Below are 10,208 nucleotides of genomic sequence, written 5' to 3'. Positions count from 1 at the left end.
AAACACTAGATGCAGACCCTGTATTGAAGGGGTTAAACACGGTTGATACTGACCCAGCATTGAAGGGGTTGAACACTGTGATACAGACCCTTTATTGAAGGGGTTAAACACTGTGATAAAGACCCCGTATTTAAGGGGTTACACAATGTGATACAGACCCTGTATTGAAGGGGTTAAACACTGTGATACAGACCCAGTATGGAAAGGGTTAAACAATGTGGTACAGACCCTGTATTGAAGGGGTTAAACAATGTGATACAGACCCTGTATTGAAGGGGTAAAACACTGTGATACAGACCCTGTATTGAAGGGGTTAAACACTGTGATACAGACCCAGTATTGAAAGGGTTAAACAATGTGGTACAGACCCTGTATTGAAGGGGTTTAGCAATGTGATACAGATCCTGTATTGAAGGGGTTAAACACTGTGATACAGACCTAGTATTGAAGGTGTTAAACACTGTGATACAGACCCTGTATTGAAGGGGTTAAATACAGTAATACAGACTCTGTATTGAACGGGTTAAACAATGTGATACAGACCCTGTATTGAAGGGGTTAAACACTGTGATACAGACCCTGTATTGAAGGGGTTAAACACTGTAATACAGACCCTGTATTGAAGGGGTTAAACAATGTGATACAGACCCTGTATTGAAGGGGTTGAACACTGTGATACAGACCTAGTATTGAAAGTGTTAAACACTGTGATACAGACCCTGTATTGAAGTGGTTAAACACAGTAATACAGACCCTGTATTGAAGGGGTTAAACAATGTGATACAGACCCTGTATTGCAGGGGTTAAACACTGTGATACAGCCCCTGTATTGAAGGGGTTAAACACTGTAATACAGACCCTGTATTGAAGGGGTTAAACAATGTGTTACAGACGCAGTATTGAAGGGGTTAAACACTGTAATACAGACTCTGTATTGAAGGGGTTAAACAATGTGATACAGACCCTGTATTGAAGGGGTTAAACAATGTGATACAGACCCTGTATTGAAGGGTTTAAACACTGTGATACAGAGCTAGTATTGAAGTAGTTAAACAATGTGATACAGACACTGTATTGAACGGGTTAAGCAATGTGATACAGACCCTGTATTGAAGGGGTTAAACAATGTGATACAGACCCTGTATTGAAGGGGTTAAACACTGTGATACAGACCTAGTATTGAAGTGGTTAAACAATGTGATACAGACCATGTATTGAAGGGGTTAAACACTGTGATACAGACCCTGTATTGAAGGGGTTAAACACTGTGATACAGAGCTAGTATTGAAGTAGTTAAACAATGTGATACAGACACTGTATTGAACGGGTTAAGCAATGTGATACAGACCCTGTATTGAAGGGGTTAAACAATGTGATACAGACCCTGTATTGAAGGGGTTAAACACTGTGATACAGACCTAGTATTGAAGTGGTTAAACAATGTGATACAGACCATGTATTGAAGGGGTTAAACACTGTGATACAGACCCTGTATTGAAGGGGTTAAACACGGTGATACAGACCTAGTATTGAAGTGGTTAAACAATGTGATACAGACCATGTATTGAAGGGGTTAAACACTGTGATACAGACCCTGTATTGAAGGGGTTAAACACTGTGATACAGACCCAGTATTGAAGGGGTTAAACAATGTGATACAGACCCTGTATTGAAGGGGTTAAGCAATGTGATACAGACGCTGTATTGAAGGGGTTAAACACTGTGATACAGACCTAGTATTGAAGGGGTTAAACACTGTGATACAGACCCAGTATTGAAGGGGTTAAACACTGTGATACAGACCCAGTATTGAAGGGGTTAAACAATGTGATACAGACCCTGTATTGAAGGGGTTAAAAACTGTGATACAGACCTAGTATTGAAGGGGTTAAACACTGTGATACAGAGCCTGTATTGAAGGTGTTAAACAATGTGATACAGACCCTGTATTGAAGGGGTTAAACAATGTGATACAGACCCTGTATTGAAGGGGTTAATCAATGTGATACAGACCCTGTATTGAAGGGGTTAAACACTGTGATACAGACCTAGTATTGAAGGGGTTAAACAATGTGATACAGGCCCTGTATTGAAGGGGTTAAATAATGTGATGCAGTCCCTGTATTGAAGGTGTTAAACACTGTGATACAGGCCCTGTATTGAAGGGGATAAACAATGTGATACAGACTCTGTATTGAAGGGGTTAAACAATGTGATACAGACCCTGTATTGAAGGGGTTAAACACTGTGATACAGACCCTGTATTTAAGAGGTTAAACACTGTGATACAGACCCTGTATTGAAGGTGTTAAACACTGTGATACAGAACCTGTATTGAAGGGGTTAAACTGTGACACAGACCCAGTATTGAAGGGGTTAAACAATGTGATACAGACCCTGTATTGATGGGGTTAAACAATGTGATACAGACCCTGGATTGAAGACGTTAAACAGTGTGATACAGACCCTGTATTTAAGGGGTTAAACACTGTGATACAGACCTGGTATTGAAGGGGTTAAACAATGTGATACAGACCCTGTATTGAAGGGGTTAAACAATGTGATACAGACCTAGTATTGCAGAGGTTAAACACTGTGATACAGACCTAGTATTGAAGGGGTTAAACAATGTGATATAGACCTTGTATTGAAGGGGTAAACACTGTGATACAGACCCTGTATTGAAGGGGTTAAACACTGTGATACAGACCCTGTATTGAAGGGGTTAAACACTGTGATACAGACCCTGTATTGAACGGGTTAAACACTGTGACACAGACCCTGTATTGAAGGGGTTAGACACCGTGATACAGACCCTGTATTGAAGGGGTTAAACAACGTGATACAGACCCTGTATTGAAGTGGTTAAACAATGTGATACAGACCCTGTATTGAAGGGGTTAAACACTGTGATACAGACCCAGTATTGAAGGGGTTAAACAATGTGATACAGACCCTGTATTTAAGGGGTTAAACACTGTGATACAGACCTAGTATTGAAGGGGTTAAACAATGTGATACAGACCCTGTATTGAAGGGGTTAAAATCTGTGATACAGACCCTGTATTGAAGGGGTTAAACACTGTGATACAGACCTAGTATTGAAGTGGTTAAACAATGTGATACAGACCCTGTATTGAAGGGGTTAAACACTGTGATACAGACCCTGTATTGAAGGGGTTAAACACTGTGATACAGACCCAGTATTGAAGGGGTTAAACAATGTGATACAGACCCTGTATTGAAGGGGTTAAGCAATGTGATACAGACGCTGTATTGAAGGGGTTAAACACTGTGATACAGACCTATTATTGAAGGGGTTAAACACTGTGATACAGACCCAGTATTGAAGGGGTTAAACACTGTGATACAGACACTGTATTGAAGGGGTTAAACACTGTGATACAGACACAGTATTGAAGGGGTTAAACAATGTGATACAGACCCTGTATTGAAGGGGTTAAGCAATGTGATACAGACGCTGTATTGAAGGGGTTAAACACTGTGATACAGACCTAGTATTGAAGGGGTTAAACACTGTGATACAGACCCTGTATTGAAGGGGTTAAACACTGTGATGCAGACCTAGTATTGAAGGGGTTAAACAATGTGATACAGTCACTGTATTGAAGGGGTTAAACAATGTGATACAGACCCTGTATTGAAGGGGTTAATCAATGTGATACAGACCCTGTATAGAAGGGGTTAAACACTGTGATACAGACCTAGTATTGAAGGGGTTAAACAATGTGATACAGAGCCTGTATTGAAGGTGTTAAACAATGTGATACAGACCCTGTATTGAAGGGGTTAAACAATGTGATACAGACCCTGTATTGAAGGGGTTAAACACTGTGATACAGACCTAGTATTGAAGGGGTTAAACAATGTGATACAGGCCCTGTATTGAAGGGGTTAAACAATGTGATGCAGTCCCTGTATTGAAGGTGTTAAACACTGTGATACAGGCCCTGTATTGAAGGGGATAAACAATGTGATACAGACTCTGTATTGAAGGGGTTAAACAATGTGATACAGACCCTGTATTGAAGGGGTTAAACACTGTGATACAGACCCCGTATTGAAGAGGTTAAACACTGTGATACAGACCCTGTATTGAAGGTGTTAAACACTGTGATACAGAACCTGTATTGAAGGGGTTAAACTGTGACACAGACCCAATATTGAAGGGGTTAAACAATGTGATACAGACCCTGTATTGAGGGGTTAAACAATGTGATACAGACCCTGTATTGAAAACGTTAAACAGAGTGATACAGACCCTTTATTTAAGGGGTTAAACACTGTGATACAGACCTAGTATTGAAGGGGTTAAACAATGTGATACAGACCCTGTATTGAAGGGGTTAATCAATGTGATACAGGCCCTGTATAGAAGGGGTTAAACACTGTGATACAGACCTAGTATTGAAGGGGTTAAACAATGTGATACAGACCTAGTATTGCAGAGGTTAAACACTGTGATACAGACCTAGTATTGAAGGGGTTAAACAATGTGATATAGACGTTGTATTGAAGGGGTAAACACTGTGATACAGACCCTGTATTGAAGGGGTTAAACACTGTGATACAGACCCTGTATTGAAGGGGTTAAACACTGTGATACAGACCCTGTATTGAAGGAGTTAAACACTGTGACACAGACCCTGTATTGTAGGGGTTAGACACTGTGATACAGACCCTGTATTGAAGGGGTTAAACAACGTGATACAGACCCTGTATTGAAGTGGTTAAGCACTGTGATACAGACCCTGTATTGAAAGGGGTTAAACACTGTGATACAGACCCTGTATTGAAGGTGTTAAACACGATGATACAGACCCTGTATTGAAGGGGTTAAACGCTGTGATACAGACCCAGTATTGAAGGGGTTAAACACGGTGATACAGACCCTGTATTTAAGAGGTTAAACACTGTGATACAGACCTAGTATTGAAGGGGTTAAACAATGTGATACAGACACTGTATTGAAGTGGTTAAACAATGTGATACTGACTCAGTATTGAAGGGGTTAAACAATGTGACACAGACCCTGTATTGAACAGGTTAAACAATGTGATACAGACCTAGCATTCAAGGGGTTAAAAAGTATGATACAGACCCTGTATTGAAGGGGTTAAACAATGTGATACAGGCCCTGTATTGAAGGGGTTAAACAATGTGATACAGACCCTGTATTGAAGGGGTTAAACACTGTGATACAGACCCTGTATTGAAGTGGTTAAACACTGTGATACAGACCCTGCATTGAAGGGTTTAAACACTGTGATACAGACCCTGTATTGAAGGGGTTAAACACTGTGATACAGACCCTGTATTGAAGGGGTTCAACAAAGTGATACAGACCCTGTATTGAAGGGGTTAAACACTGTGATACAGACCCAGTATTGAAGGGGTTAAACACTGTGATACAGACCCTGTATTGAAGGGGTTAAACACTGTGATACAGACCCTGTATTGAAGGGGTTAAACACTGTGATACAGACCCTGTATTGAAGGGGTTAAACAATGTGATACAGACCCTGCATTGAAGGGGTTAAACACTGTAATACAGACCCAGTATTGAAGGGGTTAAGCACTGTGATACAGACCCTGTATTGAAGGGGTAAAGCACTGTGATACCGACCCTGTATTGAAGGGGTTAAACACTGTGATACAGACCCAGTATGGAAAGGGTTAAACAATGTGGTACAGACCCTGTATTGAACGTGTTAAACAATGTGATACAGACCCTGTATTGAAGGGGTAAATCACTGTGATACAGACCCTGTATTGAAGGGGTTAAACACTGTGATACAGACCCAGTATTGAAAGGGTTAAACAACGTGGTGCAGACCCTGTATTGAAGGGGTTAAACAATGTGATACAGATCCTGTATTGAAGGGGTCAAACACTGTGATACAGACCTAGTATTGAAGGTGTTAAACTGTGTGATACAGACCCTGTATTGAAGGGCTGAAACACAGTAATACAGACCCTGTATTGAAGGTGTTAAACACAGTAATACAGACTCTGTATTGAACGGGTTAAACAATGTGATACAGACCCTGTATTGAAGGGGTTAAACACTGTGATACAGACCCTGTATTGAAGGGGTTAAACACTGTAATACAGACCCTGTATTGAAGGGGTTAAACAATGTGATACAGACCCTGTATTGAAGGGGTTGAACACTGTGATACAGACCTAGTATTGAAGGTGTTAAACACTGTGATACAGACCCTGTATTGAAGGGGTTAAACAAAGTGATACAGACCCTGTATTGAAGGGGTTAAACAATGTGATACAGACCCTGTATTGAAGGGGTTAAACACTGTGATACAGACCCTGTATTGAAGGGGTTAAACACTGTAATACAGACCCTGTATTGAAGGGGTTAAACAATGTGTTACAGACCCAGTATTGAAGGGGTTAAACACTGTAATACAGACTCTGTATTGAAGGGGTTAAACAATGTGATACAGATCCTGTATTGAAGGGGTTAAACAATGTGATACAGACCCTGTATTGAAGGGGTTAAACACTGTGATACAGACCTAGTATTGAAGGGGTTAAACAAGGTGATACAGACCCTGTATTGAAGGGGTTAATCAATGTGATACTGACCCTGTATTGAAGGGGTTAATCAATGTGATACAGACCCTGTATTGAAGGGGTTAAACACTGTGATACAGACCTAGTATTGAAGGGGTTAAACAATGTGATACAGACCCTGTATTGAAGGGGTTAATCAATGTGATACAGACCCTGTATTGAAGGGGTTAATGAATGTGATACAGAACCTGTATTGAAGGGGTTAAAAACTGTGATACAGACCCTGTATTGAAGGGGTTAAACACTGTAATACAGACCCTGTATTGAAGGGGTTAAACAATGTGATACAGACACTGTATTAAAGGGGTTAAACACTGTGATACAGACCTAGTATTGAAGGTGTTAAACACTGTGATACAGACCCTGTATTGAAGGGGTTAAACACTGTAATACAGACCCTGTATTGAAGGTATTAAACACAGTAATGCAGCCTCTTTATTGAACGGGTTAAACAATGTGATACAGACCCTGTATTGAAGGGGTTAAAAACTGTGATACAGACCCTGTATGGAAGGGGTTAAACACTGTTATACAGACCCTGTATTGAAGGGGTTAAACAATGTGATACAGACCCTGTATTGAAGGGGTTAAACAATGTGATACAGACCCAGTATTGAAGAGGTTAAACACTGTGATACAGACCCAGTATTGAAGGGGGTTAAACAATGTGATACAGACCCTGTATTGAAGGGGTTAATCAATGTGATACAGACCTAGTATTGAAGGTGTTAAACACTGTGATACAGACCCTGTATTGAAGGGGTTAAACACAGTAATACAGACCCTGTATTGAAGGTGTTAAACACAGTAATACAGACTCTTTATTGAACGGGTTAAACAATGTGATACAGGCCCTGTATTGAAGGGGTTAAAAAACTGTGATACAGACCCTGTATTGAAGGGGTTAAACACTGTAATACAGACCCTGTATTGAAGGGGTTAAACAATGTGATACAGACCTGCATTGAAGGGGTTAAACACTGTGATACAGACCTAGTATTGAAGGTGTTAAACACTGTGACACAGACCCTGTATTGAAGAGGTTAAACACTGTGATACAGACCCTGTATTGAAGGGGTTAAACACTGTAATACAGACCCTGTATTGAAGGGTTTTAAACAATGTGATACAGACCCAGTATTGAAGGGGTTAAACAATGTGATACAGACCCTGTATTGAAGGGTTTAAACACTGTGATACAGAGCTAGTATTGAAGTAGTTAAACAATGTGATACAGACCCTGTATTGAAGGGGTTAAGCAATGTGACACAGACCCTGCATTGAAGGGTTAAACAATGTGAAACAGACACTGTATTGAAGGGGTTAAACACTGTGATACAGACCCTGTATTGAAGGGTTAAACAATGTGATACAGACCCTGTATTGAAGGGGTTAAACACTGTGATACAGACGCTGTATTGAAGGGGTTAAACACTGTGATACAGACACAGTATTGAAGGGGTTAAACACTGTGATACAGACCTAGTATTGAAGGGGTTAAACAATGTGATACAGACCCTGTATTGAAGGGGTTAAACAATGTGATACAGACCCTGTATAGAAGCGGTTAAACACTGTGATACAGACCTAGTATTGAAGGGGTTAAACAATGTGATACAGACCCTGTATTGAAGGGGTTAATCAATGTGATACAGACCCTGTATAGAAGGGGTTAATCAATATGATACAGACCCTCTATTGAAGGCATTAAACAACGTGATACAGACCCTGTATTGAAGGGTTTAAACAATGTGATACTGACCCTGTATTGAAGGGGTTAATCAATGTGATACAGACCCTGTATTGAAGGGGTTAAACACTGTGATACAGACGTAGTATTGAAGGGGTTAAACAATGTGATACAGACCCTGTATTGAAGGGGTTAATCAATGTGATACAGACCCTGTATTGAAGGGTTAATGAATGTGATACAGACCCTGTATTGAAGGGGTTAAACAATGTGATACCGACCCTGTATTGAAGGTGTTAATCAATGTGATACAGACACTGTATTGAAGGGGTTAAACAATGTGATACAGACCCTGTATTGAAGGGGTTAATCAATGTGATACAGACCCTGTATTGAAGGGGTTAAACAATGTGATACAGGACACTGTATTAAGGGGTTAAACACTGTGATACAGACCTAGTATTGAAGGTGTTAAACACTGTGATACAGACCCTGTATTGAAGGGGTTAAACACTGTAATACAGACCCTGTATTGAAGGTATTAAACACAGTAATGCAGCCTCTTTATTGAACGGGTTAAACAATGTGATACAGACCCTGTATTGAAGGGGTTAAAAACTGTGATACAGACCCTGTATGGAAGGGGTTAAACACTGTTATACAGACCCTGTATTGAAGGGGTTAAACAATGTGATACAGACCCTGTATTGAAGTGGTTAAACAATGTGATACAGACCCAGTATTGAAGAGGTTAAACACTGTGATACAGACCCAGTATTGAAGGGGTTAAACAATGTGATACAGACCCAGTATTGAAGGGGTTAATCAATGTGATACAGACCTAGTATTGAAGGTGTTAAACACTGTGATACAGACCCTGTATTGAAGGGGTTAAACACAGTAATACAGACCCTGTATTGAAGGTGTTAAACACAGTAATACAGACTCTTTATTGAACGGGTTAAACAATGTGATACAGGCCCTGTATTGAAGGGGTTAAAAACTGTGATACAGACACTGTATTGAAGGGGTTAAACACTGTAATACAGACCCTGTATTGAAGGGGTTAAACAATGTGATACAGACCCTGCATTGAAGGGGTTAAACACTGTGATACAGACCTAGTATTGAAGGTGTTAAACACTGTGACACAGACCCTGTATTGAAGAGGTTAAACACTGTGATACAGACCCTGTATTGAAGGGGTTAAACAATGTGATACAGACCCTGTATTGAAGGGTTTAAACACTGTGATACAGAGCTAGTATTGAAGTAGTTAAACAATGTGATACAGACCCTGTATTGAAGGGGTTAAGCATGTGACACAGACCCTGCATTGAAGGGGTTAAACAATGTGAAACAGACACTGTATTGAAGGGGTAAAACACTGTGATACAGACCTGTATTGAAGGGGTTAAACAATGTGATACAGACCTGTATTGAAGGGGTTAAACACTGTGATACAGACGCTGTATTGAAGGGGTTAAACACTGTGATACAGACACAGTATTGAAGGGGTTAAACACTGTGATACAGACCTAGTATTGAAGGGGTTAAACAATGTGATACAGACCCTGTATTGAAGGGGTTAAACAATGTGATACAGACCCTGTATAGAAGCGGTTAAACACTGTGATACAGACCTAGTATTGAAGGGGTTAAACAATGTGATACAGACCCTGTATTGAAGGGGTTAATCAATGTGATACAGACCCTGTATAGAAGGGGTTAATCAATGTGATACAGACCCTCTATTGAAGGCATTAAACAACGTGATACAGACCCTGTATTGAAGGGTTTAAACAATGTGATACTGACCCTGTATTGAAGGGGTTAATCAATGTGATACAGACCCTGTATTGAAGGGGTTAAACACTGTGATACAGACGTAGTATTGAAGGGG

Source organism: Somniosus microcephalus, unplaced genomic scaffold (genome assembly GCF_052327205.1).
Source record: "Somniosus microcephalus isolate GS21.2 unplaced genomic scaffold, FLI_Smic_1.0 unresolved_chr4, whole genome shotgun sequence".
NCBI lineage: Eukaryota > Metazoa > Chordata > Chondrichthyes > Squaliformes > Somniosidae > Somniosus > Somniosus microcephalus.
This window is presented reverse-complemented; position numbering follows the sequence as displayed.